Below are 18260 nucleotides of genomic sequence, written 5' to 3'. Positions count from 1 at the left end.
CTTGACAAGTGATCGAGTCTCAAAAACTTAAACTTATCATAACTAATTAAACAATAGTAAACCTAATACTATCAAAACTATAAAACACACTTAAAATTCGACATAGAAGCTATGTACATCCACCGCCCGTCTCCGGACGGCCAGGTTAATTCCTGTTTGGCCTCTGTCTTTTGCGGCCTCTGGGCAGCTTGTACACCTGGGTGTAAGGTGGTCTGTGCCGCAGGACCCGGAGAATCCTTCTTAAAACAACTGGAAGTTCCCCTGAACCCCAGATGATCGGGGGAATGTGCTCTCTTGTACTGCAGCACACTACCCCCTTCGGTGTGGCTGCTGAGTCCCTGTCCTGTCCTGTGGGTTCCCCGCAGCCTGAGGCTGCAGGCTGGGGATCCCTCTTGCTTTCCTTGCCCAACGCTACCTCTCCTGTGAGTCCCTCACCATTGGAGGCTGCAGGCTGGGGATCCCTGTCCTTAGATTGATCCCTGACCTTGGGCATTCCTTTACGGGTTGCGACCCTTCTGGGGCTGAACTGTTTAAACTGGTTCACCATGGTAGTTTTGGCTGTGGTATGCGAGGAGACCTCCTTAGTGCTCCGGTTACTGGGGGTGTGTCCCAAATAATAGGTGGGACGGCCCCTCCAGTGACACAAGCCACTGCCCCCACCGGTGCGGTCTGTGAGTCTGCCACAGCTGCTGGCTGAGGATCTCTATCTTTAGTGCGGTTCACCCTTGCTGGCCGTTCCCCTTTCTCGGGTTTAAACAGTTTACATTGATTAATGTGGAACCACTTTGTGCGGCGGGACATCTTTGTGGCATAGACCATGGGGCTGGCCTTGTCTACAATGCTGTACGGTCCCATGTACAATGGTTCAAAACTCCCGAACGAGGCAAAGTTCCTCACCATGACCTGATCCCCTATCTCCCACTCGTGGTGCCTGCGGGGTTCTAGCAGCAGTCGGTTACTCCAGTGCTGTTTCCCCATGTTGCTAACGGCCTGCCATTGAATCGCTTGAGGTGTTCAAGCAGATTCCTGATGAAGCTGTTCCGGTTCACCTCTCTGAGCTGACCTTCCGTGAGCACCGGGGCTAGCACATGGGTGGGGGTCCGCATAACCCTACCAGTCATAAGCTCGTGTGGGGAATACCCAGTGCTTTTTGACTGGCTGGCTCGGATCCCCATTAGGACCAACGGTAAGACTTCTACCCACTTCTTGGGTGAGTCTCCCGTCTCTTTCCGCAGCCTTTCTTTAATGGTTTGGTTTAAACGCTCCACAGGACCCGATGACTATGGGTTGTAGGCGACGTGCCATTTCCCCTCGATGCCGAGTACCATGAGGGTCTCTTGCATGACCTGCCCGGTAAAGTGACTCCCTTGGTCGGACTCCACATACTGCGGTAGTCCCCATCGTGAGAACACTTCCCTGACCAGGATCTTAGCTGTACCCAATGCGGTAGCTGTTCAGCAGGGAAAAGCTTCCACCCACTTTGAAAACACATCCACCAGGACTAGGCAGTATTTGTAGCCTCCCTGGGCGGTGGGTAGGGGCCCTATGTAATCGATCTGGATCGACTGCCATGGTCCCTCTACCCTCCTGATGTGTCCCAAAGATTACCTTCCTTTTCTGGGGGTCAGGGTTATTGGCAGCACACACCAGACAGCCGGCACAAAACTCGCGGACATGTTCCCTCAGTCCTGGCCACCATCCTGCCTGCTCCACCCACTGCCAGGAGGTCTCAGGCCCGGGATGCCCCGCTCCTGGATCCTCATGGGCCAGTTGGAGGAATTCCCTTTGGTGCTGCTGCGGCACTACCCATTGCTCCCCACTGAACAGCATGCCTTCCTTAACGGTGATGGTTGCTGTGCCGTACGGGCCCTCTATCTTTTCCCTTTTTGTGAGCGCGTTCAGGACGGCTCTGAGGATGGGATCCTGGGCTTGGGCCTGCTTTAAGTCCGGGACCAAAGCTACCCCCTGTGTGCCTCCCTTGTCCCGGATTGCGGCTACTGAACCCGTTTGGTAGGGATCCCAGAACTCTCCTTCCCTGGCCCCCTGCTTGGCCAACTCGTCTGCCTTTTGGTTGCCCTCCCGCATGGGGTCTGTCTTTGAATGGGTTTTAACTTTATGGATATAGACCTTTCCTTCCTCCCCCACCAGATGGCCAGGTATTCTGTACACGAATTGCATGTGAACATGCTGTCCGAGCAAGTCATGTACGGGGTAGGGAATTTCTCGGGTGTGTAACCACGTACACTACCACAGACAGTTCAGCTTGCTGGGTGCTCATGGTGCTGGGGAGTTTAATTGCCAGGGCAATGTCCGCCCCTGGGTCATAAACTCCACACCCTGTAAGTCGCTCGCCAGCAGATACTGTGCTCGAACCGTCCACATAGATTTCGCGGCCTGTGGGGTGTATCCTGGCCCGAAATCCGATGTTGACTTCCCATACCCCTTCAATGTTCAGTACCTTTGCTTCATCCGCGGTGAGAGACCATGTGTTAAAAATGTCTCTCCCTTTTTCTCCGATCCACAGGAGTAGGTAGCTGCATCTTTCTTCCTCCCCTTAGGTTTTCAGTGGACCCGAGAACATCAATTCCACGTGTTGCTTGAACTTGCACCATTCTCTATGTAAATTCATTCGAGGTAAGGGAGCTCCAACGATGTCCATTTCAAATCCCACTTCTGACACCATGTCTTGTTTTGCACACTTTGTACAAAAATAATAAATTGCAGGACAACGGGGTATTACAGTTTAAACTATTTTAATGAAGCATCAGGTCTGTAAGCTTTCTCAATCCATACAGCACCGTGTGGACAAGATGGAGTCAGGACCCTGGGTCCTCCAAAACAATAGCAGTCCTTACAGATGCCTGCAGGCCAATCACAACTCAGCATGTGATCATATGTGAATATTTTTTTTATTTTTTTTATTCATTGATGGGATGTGGGCGTCGTTGGCTGGCTAGGCCTGCATTTAGTGCCCATTCCTAATTGCCCTTGAGAAGATGGTGGTGAGCCGCCTTCTTGAACCGCTGCAGTCCATATGGTGTAGGTACACCCACAATGCTGTTAGGAAGGGAGTTCCAGGATTTTGGCCCAGCGACAGTGAAGGAACGGCGATACAGGTCCAAGCCAGGATGGTGTGTGGCTTGGAGGGGAACTTGTAGGTGGTGATGTTCCCATGCGTCTGCTGCCCTTGTCCTTCTAAGTGGTAGAGGTCGCGGGTTTGGAAGGTGCTGTTGAAGGAGCTTTGGCGAGTTGCTGCAGTGCATCTTGTAGATGGTACACACTGCAGCCACAGTGCACCGGTGGTGGAGGGAGTGAATGTTTTTTAAGGTGGTGGATGGAGTGTCAATCAAGCGGGCTGCTTTATCCTGAATGGTGTCGAGCTTCTTGAGTGTTGTTGGAGCTGCACTCATCCAGGCAAGTGGAGAGTATTCCATCATACTCCTGACTTGTGCCTTGTAGATGGTGGAAAGGCTTTGGGGAGTCAGGAGGTGAGACACTCGCTGCAGAATTCCCAGCCTCTGGCCTGCTCTTGTAGCCACAGTATTTATATGGCTGGTCCAGTTCAGTTTCTGATCAATGGTAACCCCCAGGATGTTGATAGTGGGGGATTCCTTACAGATGCCTGCAGGCCAATGATAATTCAGTGTGCAAATGTTACATGGAACACCGGTGGGCCGTCCCTGGATAAATCATGTTGGCCGCGAGCTTCGGCTCGCACAGACCTTTCACCCTTAGGTCCATCTGGGAGAGAAGCAGGGTCCAGCGAGTAATGCGGGCACTGCTCACTGTCCCATCTTTAATTCTCCCATCTAGGAGCATCTGGGTGGGCGTGTGATAGATGAGGAGGGTGATGGGCGAGGTACCTGTGAAGATCAATGATCTTTTCACAGCCCAGTGAGTGGCGAGGAGGTGCCTCTCACAGTTGAAGTAGCCCTTCTCCACATCTGTGAGTATCCTGGAGGAGTAAACCACCGGTCTCAGCTGGCCGTGCCGCTCTTGGAGCAGCACTGCACTCAGACTGTCCCCGCTGGCTGCTACCTCCAGGAAAAACTCTTTTCCCCCATCAATAGCCTCTAGAGCCGGCGCGGTCTGCAGATCTTGTTTGAGTTTTACGAATGTTGCCTCACAACCCTCATCCCAAACCCACTCCACTCCCGTGTGTAGGAGTCGGAGCAGAGGGGCTGCGGTGGCTGCGTAATCCTCAATAAAATCTCTGCAGTACCCGGTTAGCCCTAGAAAAGATCTCACTCCTGTGACTGTGTTGGGGGCTGGTAACTCCTGCAATGCTTCGCATCTAGCTTTGTTGATGGCCCTTTCCCCTGCGCATACAGTCAGCCCCAGCAATTTTACTTCCTGTTGGCCAATCTGTACCTTCTTTGGGTTTACTTTAAAACCCTCTTGCCTGAGCAGCTCCAGCAGTTCAGCCAGTAGTGGACTGTGTTCCTCTCCTTCATCAGTGAATAGGAGCAGGTCGTCCACATGCTGGACTAACTGTCGGGGCCGGCTGAAGCCTTTTAAACAATTAGCCATGCAGTGGTGAAAAATGCTGGGGCTATTGTGGAAACCCTGAGGTAGGCAGTTCCAGGTGTATTGTTGGCCTTTAAAAGTGAAGGCGAACTTGTACTGGTCCTCTCTTCGTAAAGGGATGGACCAGAACCCGTTGAAAATACCCAGCACCGTGAAGGTGGTTGCAGAGGCTGGGATACTTCCAATGAGGTCGGCGACGGCTGTGACCGTGGGTGCACAGGCGGGGTTGTTTCGGTTGAGTACCCGATAGTCCACTGTGGCCATCCAGGAGTTGTCGGTTTTCTAACCGGCCACAGTGGAGAGTTCACGTGGGTGGCTATCGGTCTCAATAGCCCCTGTTTGACCAGAGAGGTCATGGCCATTTCCATGTCTGCCTCCGCCTCCTTAGGGAAATTGTATTGCTTTTGTGGTCGGGTAATGGGGTCCCCACTCACACTAACCTCGACCCCGTTTACCCTCCCACAATTGTGTTTATGAGCGGCAAATGCGGCGAGGTGTGCTCGCACAAATGCCTGGTACTCGATCAGAGTGTTACTGACCATTAGTTCGAGGTCGTAACCCTCCTTTATTTTTAAGGTGCACAAGGTCCCCTTGCCCTGTTTTTCTGGGATGACTGCCACTTCATTTCCCTTGCCGGTGCATGCTCCCCATAGACAGTGGTTCCTAAGATCCACTAGAATTCTTTGGCCTATGATAAAATCAGCCCCCGGGATTCCCTTCGCTTCCTGCTCTCATTTCATTAAAACACAGGTCCACTTGGTATGGAGTGCTCCTAAATGAATGGACAGCGGGATGGAGAATGAGCCAGCCTGCTTGTTACCTGTAAACCCCACTAAGCTGTATGGGACCCCGTTAGACAGAGGTGAGGCGGCGGGGTTAGCTGAATAGACAATGGTGCTCAATGCTCCCGTGTCTAACAGATAGAAAAACATAGAAGATAGGAGCAGGAGTAGGCCATTCGGCCCCTCGAGCCTGCTCCGCCATTCAATGCGATCATGGCTGATAATCCAAATTCAGTACCCGGCCCCTGCTTTCTCCCCATACCCCTTGATCCCTTTAGCCTTAAGAAATATATCCAACTCCTTTTTGAATATATTTAATGTATTGGCCTCTACTGCCTTCTGTGGTAGAGAATTCCACAGGTTCACCACTCTCTGGGTGAAGAAATTCCTCCTCATTTCTGTCCTAAATGGCCTACCCCTTATCTTTAGACTATGACCCCTGGTTCTGGACACCCCGACCATTGGGAACATCCTTCCTGCACCTAGTCTGTCCAGTCCTGTCAGAATTTTATAAGTTTCAATGAGATCCCCTCTCATTCTTCTAAACTCCAGCGAGTACAAACCCAATCGACCCAATCTCTCCTCATACTTCATTCTTGCCATCCCAGGTATCAGCCTGGTGAATCTTCGCTGAACTCCTTCCATGGCAAGAACATCCTTCCTCAGATAAGGCGATCAAAACTGCACACAACACTCAAGATGTGGTCTCACCAAGGCCCTGTATAACTGCAGCAAGACATCCTTGTTCCTGTACTCAAACCCTCTCGCTACGAAGGCCAACATACCATTTGCCTTCTTAACCGCCTGCTGCACCTGCATGCTTACCTTCAGCGGCTGGTGCACAAGGATGCTCAGGTCTTGTTGCACTTCCCCTTCTCCCAATCTATTGCCATTCAGATAATAATCTGGCTTCCTGTTTTTGCCACCAAAAGTGGATAACCTCGCATTTATCCACGTTATATTGCATCTGCCATGCTTCTGCCCAATCACCCAACCTGTCCAAATCACCCTGGAGTTTCTCAGCATCCTCCTCACAGCACACATGCCCAGCTATGTGTCGTCTGCAAACTTGGAGATATTACATCTAGTTCCCTCATCCAGACCATTAATATATATTGTGAATAGCTGGGGTCCAAGGACCGATCCCTGCGGTACCCCACTAGTCACTGCCTGCCACTCAGAAAAAGACCCGTTTATTCCCACTCTTTGCTTTCTGTCTGCCAACCAGTTCTCTATCCAAGTTAATACCTTGCCCCCAATCCCATGTACATGCTAATCTCTTATGCGGGACCTTATCGAAAGCCTTCTGAAAGTCTGAAATAAAGAATAGATTTGCCTTTCTAATCTAGGCTTTATTAACTTAAAAATCCTGTAGCACATCTTCAACACCCAGTCCCAACTAAAGGCTGGAAAGAACTGAATTTAAGATGGCCACCACAAATCACATGACATCAACTACCAATGAGATTACAGCATATATCCCAAGGCAGGAAACAAACAACCAATCACAATACTTCTACTAAACATAAAGAATAATCACCACATTCACCCCTCCTTTTAAAATATACTCCAACCTAAATAACCTTTACAATTTATAATTAATTATTTACAACTAAAACTATGCACAGACAAAATAAAACTATTCAACATGACACAATACTAAGTGAGCAACAACAAATAGTAACATTGCACATAAGTATTAAGTATCTCTCAACTAAAACAATATAATATAATATTTCAACAATTTTAAAACTTTACTATCAATTTAAAGTCCATTTTCAATCGGTCGACCGGATATCTTGTTCGTGTCGAGCTTCTTAACCTTGGTGAAATTTCTTGCCCTCCCACACCAGGAGACACAGAAGTATCTTCTGCAGGAAGGCTATCCATATCCCGATTTGCAACGGTTTCCGGATTAGAAATCCCATCAGGAGGTAAACTGGGATGGTCATGAACATCCATCGAGGGCTGACTAATAGAAGTATAATTATCTGCAGTCGGATTGGAAATATTCGTAGTATCTGTAACAGCATCCACATTATCTGAATCATGACTATTGTTAATATGCTCAGAAGAGGGCTGGCCACCACAAGGAGCCAAGTCTTTAATTGAAACGGTACTTTCTTTCCCATCTTGGAATCGAATATGAGCATATTGGGAATTTGCCTCCAACAGCTCCACCTCCTCCACTAAAGGATCATATTTTGACAATCTAACATGGCGTTGAAGCAGCACAGGTCCCTGCATAGTAAGCCATGAAGGTACCGAATATCCCGTAGTAGATCTCCGCGGATAGTTAAAGAGCCTTTCATGGGGGGTCACATTAGTAGCCGTTGAAAGCAATGATCTAATGGAATGCAGGGCATCAGGCAGTACCATTTCCCACTGTGTATTCTTAAGGTTCCGGGATGTCAAAGCCAACATAACTGCCTTCCAGATCACCCCATTGTATCGTTCGCACTGTCCATTGCCCTGGGGATTATACGGGGTAGTTCTGCTAGTAGAAATTCCCCGACTCTGAAGGTATTCCTTCAACTGGGAAGACATAAAAGAACTTCCCTGATCTGAATGGATATACGCAGGCATCCCAAAGATGACAAAAAGTTGAGTCAGACATTTGATAACTGTAGCAGCTGATACATCTGCGCAAGGAAAAGCAAAAGGGAACCTTGAAAACTCATCCACAACAGTAAATATATATCGGTTTTGAGTAGTTGAAGGAAGAGGCCCCTTAAAATCGATGCTCAAACGTTCAAAAGGAGAAGTAGCCTTTATAAGATGAGCTCGTTGAGGCTTAAAGAAATTCGGTTTACACCGAGCACAGATAGAACATGATGAAGTCATCCGCTTGACGTCTTCAACTGAAAAGGGCAAATTCTTACTGCGTACGAAGTGTATCATCCTCGTAACCCCAGGATGGCATAAGGCATTGTGAAGATTAATAAGCGTATCTCCGTGAATCACAGAACAATAAGCCCTCGACAGCGCATCAGCAGCAACATTATCCTTCCCCGGACGATAAACTATATCAAAATGGTAACATGCCAACTCAATCCTCCACCTCATTATTTTATCACTCTTAATCTTTCCAAAATGTTTGACATCAAACATAAAGGACACAGACTTTTGATCAGTTACCAACGTAAAATGTCGCCCCGATAAATAATGTCTCCATTTACGCAGTGCTTCTACTATTGCATATGCCTCTTTCTCTATTGAAGAATGCCTTTTTTCACTATTGTTCAAGGTACGTGAGAAAAAGGCCACAGGTCATCCATTTTGGTTCAGAGTAGCCCCAATTGCAAAATCAGAAGCGTCCGTCTCAATCACAAAAGGAACCTGCTCATCAATAGAATGCACAACTGCTCCAAGGATATCCTTTTTTAAATTATCAAAACACGTCCTGGCCTCCCATGATAGAGGATATGTCGTAACCCGAATAAGAGGCTGGATCTTCTGTGAAAAATTTGCAATCCAATTAGAACCGTAAGAAAACAGTCCAACAACTCATTGCAAAGCCTTAGAATTAGTAGGACAAGGTAAATCAATCAATGGTCGCAGACGTTCTGGGTCTGGTTTAATCTTGTTTCCCAAGATAATATACCCCAGTAGATTTACCTCAGAGGTCAAAAAGGTACACTTCTCTTTATTGAAAGTTAAACCAACTTTTTCCGCAGCTTGAAGGAATCTTTCTAAATTAGAATCATGCTCCACCCTTGATTTGCCACACACCGTGATGTCATCTAAGTATGAAAAGGTGTCAGAGAGAGAGTTATCACTTATAAAAGCATCCATTGCCCATTGAAAACAAGCAACACCATTAGTAACACCAAATGGTATTCGGCAAAACTGATACAGCTTTCCACCAGCCTCAAAGGCTGTATATGGTTGATCCCTCTTAACAATAGGAATCTGATGATAAGCACTCTTTAAGTCAATAGTGCTAAAAACCTTATACTGAGATACTTTATTGATAAGCTCATCAATCTTAGGCAAAGGGTACGCATCTAATTGAGTATACCTATTAATAGTTTGGGAATAGTCTATCACCATTCATTTCTTATGTCTCTCGTTAGTCGTGACAACTACCTGTGCCCGCCAAGGCGAACAACTAGGTTCAATGATTCCTTCCAATAAGAGACGTTGAACTTCAGAATTAATAAATTCTCTATCCTGACTGCTATACCTTCTTGACTTGGTAGCAATTGGCTTACAATCCGGCATCAAATTGGAAAAAAGTGATAATGGAGAAATGGATAAAGAGGTTAATCCACAAATAGATAAAGGTGGCTTAGTCCCTCCAAATGAAAGACTGAGAGACTCGTGTAACTGAAGCACATCATGACCAATCAAAATATCCACACAGAGATTAGGCAAAACAGATAGGCGTATATCAGTATACGTATTACCTAGAAGAATGAATTTCACAAGGCAACAACCAGCTACTTGTGAAGTGAGAGTCGTCTGAGCCATACACACCTGATAGGAAACAGGCGAAATTTTCAAATGCTTCTCCTTTGCAAACTGAAGACTTATAAAACTCTCGTTACTGCCCGTATCTATAAGGGCCTTCACTTCCAACCCATTAACTTGGGCCGTAACTATAGCTTTGTTTAGGCCATGAGCAAATGCAGCAGAAATTGATGCAATAAACACCCTATCTAAAGGCTGAATAGTCACAGAGGAGGTAATTGAACCTGATGATTTACACACACGTGCGTAATGACCTCTCTTGCCGCATTTACTACACACAGCCTCCCGAGCAGGACACTTCAGACGAGGGTGCCGGATGTTCCCACAAATATAACACTTCTGAATCCTAGAGGCAACAGCCGCTGAAGTAGAAACTGTTTCAGAATCTAGTAAACCACTCCTATTAAGTCCACATAATTCCTTTTCATCCGGAACTGCCGAAACCACAGTCACAGGCCGATTAAAAAGAGCATAAGAATCAAAACTTCTCTGAGCCACATCCAATGTAGAAGCTTGCTCAAAAGTACTCTTAAGATCCAAAGTCTTATTTTCTAACAACCGCTGATGAATTGATCTAGACAGTAATCCATTAATAAAGGCATCCCGTACCGATTCTTCCTTATATTCTTCAGCCGTCACGGCCTTATAATTACAGTTAACACTAAGGCACTGAAGTGCTTGTAAATAAGTATCCAAAGATCCTCCCACCTGCTGCCTACGGGCAGATAGAAGGTGACGTGCAAATACCTCATTCTTTGGTTTAACAAAAATCTTTTCCAATGTAGAAATAGCCACATCGTAAGTTTTACAGTCCAAAATATACTTATACACATCCGGAGCAATGTAGTTGATCAGCATATTCAGCTTATTTAGAGACTCTTGATCCAACACGCCCAAAAAGTTTTTAAATGTACAATACCAGTGTTTCCATTTATCATCCACTCCTGCAGAATTAGGGTCAGCATTGAATCGTTCTGGTTGAAGATATCGCTCCATTCTGACATAAAGTTAATAAATTGAAATAAAGAATAGATTTGCCTTTCTAATCTAGGCTTTATTAACTTAAAAATCCTGTAGCACATCTTCAACACCCAGTCCCAACTAAAGGCTGGAAAGAACTGAATTTAAGATGGCCACCACAAATCACATGACATCAACTACCAATGAGATTACAGCATATATCCCAAGGCAGGAAACAAACAACCAATCACAATACTTCTTACTAAACATAAAGAATAATCACCACAAAGTCCAAATACACCACATCCACTGGTTCTCCCTTATCTATTTTACCAGTTACATCCTCAAAAAATTCCAGTAGATTAGTCAAGCACGATTTACCTTTTGTAAATCCATGTTGACTTTGTCCGATCCTGTCACTGTTTTCCAAGTGCTCTGCTATTACATCTTTTATAATGGACTCTAGCATTTTCCCCACTACCGATGTCAGGTCTGTAATTCCCCGTTTTCTCTCTACCACTTTTTTTGAATAGTGGGGTAACATTAGCTACCCTCCAATCCATGGGTACTGTTACATTGTTATTGTATCACATCGTTAAATGAAACTACTTTGGTATGGAACTACTTTGGTATGGTGTAGTTATATTGCTATGTGGCACACTGTGCACAGACATCTTGTATCACTTCGCACCATGCGGCAGCACTGAAACAAAGCAAATACAGCTAAGTAAAAAGCACTAACTAAAAATGAACTAAAAGTGTCTGTAATATATATATAGTATAAGAACACAAGGAGACACAACATGGTGGCAGCGGTATAAGTGAGTACAAAATTGTGCTATACGAACTACGAATAAGACGAAAAGTGATTTTATGAGCTGATTGAGAGTGAATCGTATGGGAAACTAAAATGACTGTGCAAATGCAACCCCTCATGAACTGGGAAGCCGACGATATAGTAGAAGCATTCCGCAAGTTCAAACAGAAATGTGAGCTTACATTCAAAAGCTTCCTGAAGGGTACTACCAATGAGGGAAAGGTTAGCTACATTCTGTTGTGGACAGGAGAAAAAGGTCTAGATTTGTATAATAGCTGGAGTTTGACTGAAGAGGAAAAGGAAAACCCTGCGACAATTTTTGATAAATTCAGCAACCATCTAGAGCCGAAATCCAATCACCGTATACACAGATACAAATTCCAGAGTCTAAGACAGGAACCCGGTGCAACAGCTGACAATTTCCTGACAAGGCTGAGAAATGAAGCCAGCAAATGTAAATTTAAGGAAATGGAGGAAAGGCTTGTGGACCAGCTAATATGGGGGCCAGCGCATGTAGAGGTACAAAAAGACCTGATAGGAAAAGAAAAGCTCAGAATAACAGAGGCTATAGATACTGCGAGAGCTCATGAAGCCATGAAGCAGCAAATGAAAACGCTGATTTCTCAAACGGCTGACATGCGGACAGCTTCTGAGACGGACAACAGAGTGGATGCAGTGAGAGAAAAGTACAACACACAAAGACATGCACATGACAACGGGAGAAACATGTGCAGAAACTGTGGAAGACCGCACGATTACACAGACAAGAGGAAATGTCCAGCATATGGAACATGCTGCAATGCATGTGGCAAACTATACCACTGGGAAAAGAGGTGTAGAATGAAGAAAGACAGAACATACATCAAAAACAAAGGCGGACAGCAGAACCAGAGAAAGAAACACAATATCCATGCCATGGATGCGCAGGATGATGATGATGATCATGACAATGCACTAAACATCAAAACCATAAAGATACAGCTTCACGAGATGTCCAGAGTGGAAAATACCCCGAGGAGAGAATTGCACACCATTATCCAAATCAAAAAAAAGGTCAAAGGTCGGCCCACAACCATCAACTTAAAGTTGAAGCTGGACACAGGGGCTCAGAGCAACATTCTCCCATTGAGACTGACCCGAAAACCTGAGAGAAGATGGCTACCCGAAAAATGGTTGTTTAAAGGCAAGTAATGTCACGCTGACAGCATACGGGAGAGTGAGATTAAACAACTCGGAATAACCTTTATCAAAGGGACACATAAAAGAAAGAATATCAACTGCATGTTCTATGTCACCGACACTGAGGGGCCAGCGATCCTGGGATTAAACAGCTGCGAGAAGTTGAGATTGATCTCAGTGCATCACGAGCTGACGGAAACGCCACTGAAGATAGACAGCAACACCCCACTGGAGAACCGCCCACAAATCAAGAGTGAAAAAGACTTGATAGACATGTATCCAGAATGTTTCGATGATACAGTGGGATGTTTCGGAGATTTCCAATACCACATCACCATCGATCCAGAGGTAAAGCCCATTATCCATGCTCCACGAAAAGTACCCATCAAGCTGAAGACAAAGCTTGAAAGAGAGCTAATGGAGATGGAAGAAAAGGGAGTGATCGCAAAGGTCACTGAACCCACAGACTGGGTAAACTCAATTGTGGTACGAGAAAAGCCAAACAGGCGTCTCAGAATATGGTTGGACCCCAAAGATCTAAACCAGGTGATAAAGAGGGACCACTATCCCACCCCAACGCTAGAGGAGATTACGCCATCACTGGCAGGAGCCAAGGTTTTCTCAAAACCAGATGCCAGAAATGGATATTGGAACGTGAAGTTGGATGAGGAATCAACAACACTGACAACATTCAACACACCATTTGGGCGTTACAAATTCCTGCGGCTACAATTCGGGTTAAAGGTCAGTCAAGATATCTTTCAACAGAAAATAGATGAGACATACAGAAGCTGTGAAGGAGCTATAGGAATAGCTGATGATATTCAGATCTATGGAGCAAATGAAAGAGACCATGACATGCACCTACATGAGGCCATGGAGAGTACCAGGAAGGCTGGCATCAAGTTAAATGCAGATAAGTGCATAGTTAAAGTCAAGGAATGCCAATTCTTCAGTATGATTTATACACCAGAGGGAGTCAAGCCAAATCCAGTGAAGGTTGCGACGATTGCTGAAATGAAACCACCCAAAGACAAGAAAGAGCTGAGGAGTTACCTCGGATTGGTCCAATACATGAGTTCTTTCATCCCACACATGTCGGAACATACAACAAATCTCAGAGAGCTATTGAAAGAAGACGCCGAATACCAGTGGTCTGAATCACACGAAAGGAACTTCAAACAACTTAAAGAACTGTTGTGCAAAGAAACAAGTCTGTCATATTATGACAGAAGAAAACCAGTCACTCTGCAAGTAGACGCTTCTACCAGAGGACTAGGGGCAGCTCTGGTGCAGGAAGGAAAGCCGATAGCTTTCGCATCAAAGGCCTTGACGTCAGCCGAGATGAGATATGCCAACATAGAAAGAGAACTATTAGCAGTAGTGTACGGATGCGAGAAATTCCATCCATACCTATATGGCAGGCGATTTACAATAGAGAGTGACCATCGTTCACTAGAACAGATCTATAAGAAGAATCTGTGCAAAGCGCCTGCAAGACTGCAAAGACTAATTCTAAGGATCCAAAACTATGACTTCACGCTTAAATATAAGCCAGGAAAGGAAATGGTGCTAGCAGATGCGTTGTCTCGATTGTCACCATATGAGAAACACGAGGTGGCGGGCCTAACAGTAAAAATCCACCACCTAGTGAATGTTACCCCTACAAAGCTCAGTCAAATCAGAGATGAGACTAGCAAAGATGAGGAGTTGCAATTACTCACACAACAAGTAATACAGGGGTGGCCAGAGAGAATCCAGCAGGTACAAGCAACAATTCATCAATACTGGACGATTAAAGATGATATTGCAGTAGAAGACGGTATTCTCCTTGCTGGATTGAGGATCATTGTGCCAAAGACGATGCAGACACAACTTCTCCATCTCATACATGAAGGCCACATGGGAATGGAGAAATGCAAGCTGAGAGCCAGATCAGCTGTATACTGGATAGGCATGTACAAAAATATCGAACAGATGGCCTCTGCATGTGGTATATGCCAGAAATACAGAAATGCACAACAGAAAGAGATGATACCTAGTGAAATACCATCAAGACCATGGCACACTGTTGGGGCAGATCTCTTCATGTGCAATCAAGAATGGTATCTCATAGTGGCAGATTACTATTCCAAGTTTCCTTTTGTGAGAAGGATGAAAGACTTGAGAGCCACAACCACCACCAGGATTGCAAAAAGCTTGTTTGCTGAACAAGGAATCCCGGAAAAGGTAATCTGTGACAATGGAACCCAGTTCACATCGAGTGAATTCAGAGCTCTGGCAGAAAAGTATGGGTTCAAAATAGTAACCTCATCCCCACATTTCCCAAGGGGACACGGGTTCATCGAAAGACAGATCCAGACTGTCAAGAGAACTCTCATCAATAGTAGTGAGATGGGGGAAGACCAAGACCTTGCCCTCCTATCACTCAGATCAACACCACTGAAAGCAGACATGAAATCACCTGCGGAATTGCTGAATGGGAGGAAGTTTAAGACTACACTACCAGCAAAAGTACATCCTCCCCAGGACCAGGAGGACTTCAGACAAAAGCTGGCAGAAGCACAAATCGTAGGAAGCAAACATTATGATAAACACGCAAAGACGCTACCAGAATTGCTGAATGGACAATCAGTGCATGTGCAAGACCCGGTGTTGAAAACCTGGAATCCAGCCAAGGTCATTGGAAAAGCTGATACTCCAAGATCCTACTTTGTAAAGACTGAACCTGGTAACCAATACAGACGGAACAGACTCCACATCAGACCTTCACCTGAACTTGATAAGCAGCAGACAACACCAGCAACATTGACAACACCAACAACCACAAGCAGTACAACACCAGAAACAAGCGTTAGAAATCAAACAACCACGAGCATGCACACTCCAACTCCAAAGGCGACAGCAACAACAACAACGAGGTTGGAACACACCAAAACACCGCAGAGAGGAATGGTCACCACCAAATCCACAAGATGGAGGGACAACGTCCAACCACCTGAGCGATATCGCGAATAAAAAAAACTCACGATTCTTTGTAGTTGATAATAATAGTTTAGATATAATATTTGTTAATTTAAATTGTTAAATTTCAGGTTTTAGTTTTTTGAGAAAGAGGGATGTTACATTGTTATTGTATCACATCATTAAATGAAACTACTTTGGTATGGTGTAGTTATATTGCTATGTGGCACACTGTGCACGGGCAGTGCACAGTGCAGCGTCGGACATCTTGTATCACTCCGCACAGTGCGGCAGCACTGAAACAAAGCAAATACAGCTAAGTAAAAAGCACTAACTAAAAATGAACTAAAAGTGTCTGTAATATATATAGTATAAGAACACAAGGAGACACAACAGGTACTGTTCCCGATTCCATCGAATGTTGGAAGATGATCAGCAATGCATCTACTATTTCTAGGGCCACTTCCTTAAGTACCCTAGGATGTAGATTATCAGGCCCTGGGGATTTATCGGCCTTCAATCTCATCAATATCCCTAACATCATTTCGCTCCAAATACTGATTTCTTTCAGTTCCTCCCTTTCATCAGACCCTATGTTCCCCGACATCTCTGGGAGGTTATTTGTGTCCTCCTTTGTGAAGACAGAACCAAAATATGTATTTAATTGGTCTGCCATTTCTTTGTTCCCCATTATAAATTCCCCTGATTCTGACTGCAAGGGACCTACGCTTGACTTCACCAATCTCTTTCTCTTCACATATCTATAAAAGCTTTTACAGTCAGTTTTAATGTTCCCTGCAAGCTTACTCTCATATTCTATTTTCCCTTTCTTAATTAATCCCTTTGTTGAATCCTAAACTGCTCCCAATCCTCAGGTTTACTGCTTTTTCTGGCCAATTTATATGTCCTCTCCTTGGATCTTATGCTATCCCTAATTTCCCTCATTAGCCACGGTTGAGTCACTTTTTTGTTTTATTTTTATGCCAAACTGAGATGAACAAATTCTGTAGTTCATCCATGCGGTCTTTGAATGTTTGCCATTGCCTATCCACCATCAACCCTTTGAGTGACATTCCCCAATCAATCCTACCCAACTCGTGCCTCAGACCATCGTAGTTTCCTTTATTTAAATTTAGGACCCTAGTCTCTGAGTCGACTACTTCATTCTCCATCTTAATGAAGAATTCGATCATATTATGGTCGCTCCGACCCAAGGGGCCTCGTACAACAAGATTGCTAATTAATCCTTTCTCATTACATAATACCCAGTCTAAGATGGCCTGATCTCTGGTTGGTCCCTTTCACCTTTTCCACCGCCATCTTAACAAGCGGTCTCTTCCATGCATCATATTCAAGGGGACACAGGTAGACAGGCTGCGCTGGTTCCAGTCATAAGTCTGGGTTGGGTGGATCAGATGGGGTTAAAACTCCAGTGGCGGTGGCTACCTTCCCTGGGCCATTTAATAAAACCCAGACCGCAGCCACTATTGATTCAAGCGTGGGGGAAGAGGTCGATGTTTCTGTTTTTGGGGCAGGAGCTTGGGAGTTCTTCCCTACGCTATCCTTCCACGGATTCCTACAGTCCCTTCTCCAATACCCACTTTTCCCGCACCCGAAGCATTTACGCTTCGTATCGGAAGGGTTACCCCCTTCCTGGTGCTATTCCTTCTTATTCTGACTTGGTTTCATCTCATGAACCTTTCGTTTTGGTGGGTGTTCTTCTACCCCTCTACCATTGCTGTAAGCCAGGGTCAGTTGTCTGACCACTGTCTCCTCGGTGACCTGGGGGCCTTTTGGGTTAAACCACAGCTCGGCCTTGGCCCTGATTCATGGCAAGCTGTTTGCCACCAGGCTTCGGAGCCAGTTGGCCAGCTCATCCTGATTCAGGTGAGCCCGGTTGAGCTCCCCATTACAGGCACTCCTGTACACAGGCCACAGCCTGTCTGCGAAAGCCTGTGGGGTCTCCCCTGCTAACTGTGTTGTCTTCTCCACCCGGGAGAAAGGACTACCATCGTTCATACCCATGGCCTCCAGAACTTCCTCCCGGATGGCAGCATACCCACCTTGCCCTTTCTTGCTCTCCAAAGAGAGGGACTGGTACAACTTGCCATCCAGAGAGAAAAGGAGCATTTTGGCCATCTCGGAGACATCGCACTCGTTGCTGCCTGCTGCCTGTTCCACTTCCAAGAAGTGGACCGAGGGGTCTCCCTTTTAGGTAAATTTGTTCAGGTGGCTTATCATAGCCCTAAGCTGTTGGGTACCATGGGGAACCATGAATTGACTTTCAAGTGGTCCCTGACCCCCACCACCGCTGGGCGGGCTAAACTTTTGCTGCCGGACCGGGCACATCGGCCCCGGCTCCGACGTTTCCTGCATTGGTTCACCCACCCCTCCCTGCTGCCAAACCGAGTTAAAGCCCGGCGCCACAGGTGGTGGTGGTGTGCACTCCCTGCCAGCCTCACAAATCGTTCGTCCCTCCTGCTGCCCAACCGGGTTGGTCCCCGGCGCCACAGGTGGCGTCCAAACAGTTTCCCCTTCTACTTCCAGGTCCACCCGGG

General features: G+C 46.0%; 1 protein-coding gene across 1 annotated transcript in view; it reads right to left on the bottom strand.

Annotated features, from left to right (window-relative positions):
* Positions 1–18260, bottom strand: part of LOC147122969 (uncharacterized) — a 55616-nt gene that overhangs the window by 15115 nt on the left and 22241 nt on the right. The window lies entirely within an intron of this gene.

The sequence above is a fragment of the Somniosus microcephalus genome, chromosome 2 (genome assembly GCF_052327205.1).
Source record: "Somniosus microcephalus isolate GS21.2 chromosome 2, FLI_Smic_1.0, whole genome shotgun sequence".
Taxonomy (NCBI): Eukaryota; Metazoa; Chordata; class Chondrichthyes; order Squaliformes; family Somniosidae; genus Somniosus; species Somniosus microcephalus.
This window is presented reverse-complemented; position numbering and strand designations above follow the sequence as displayed.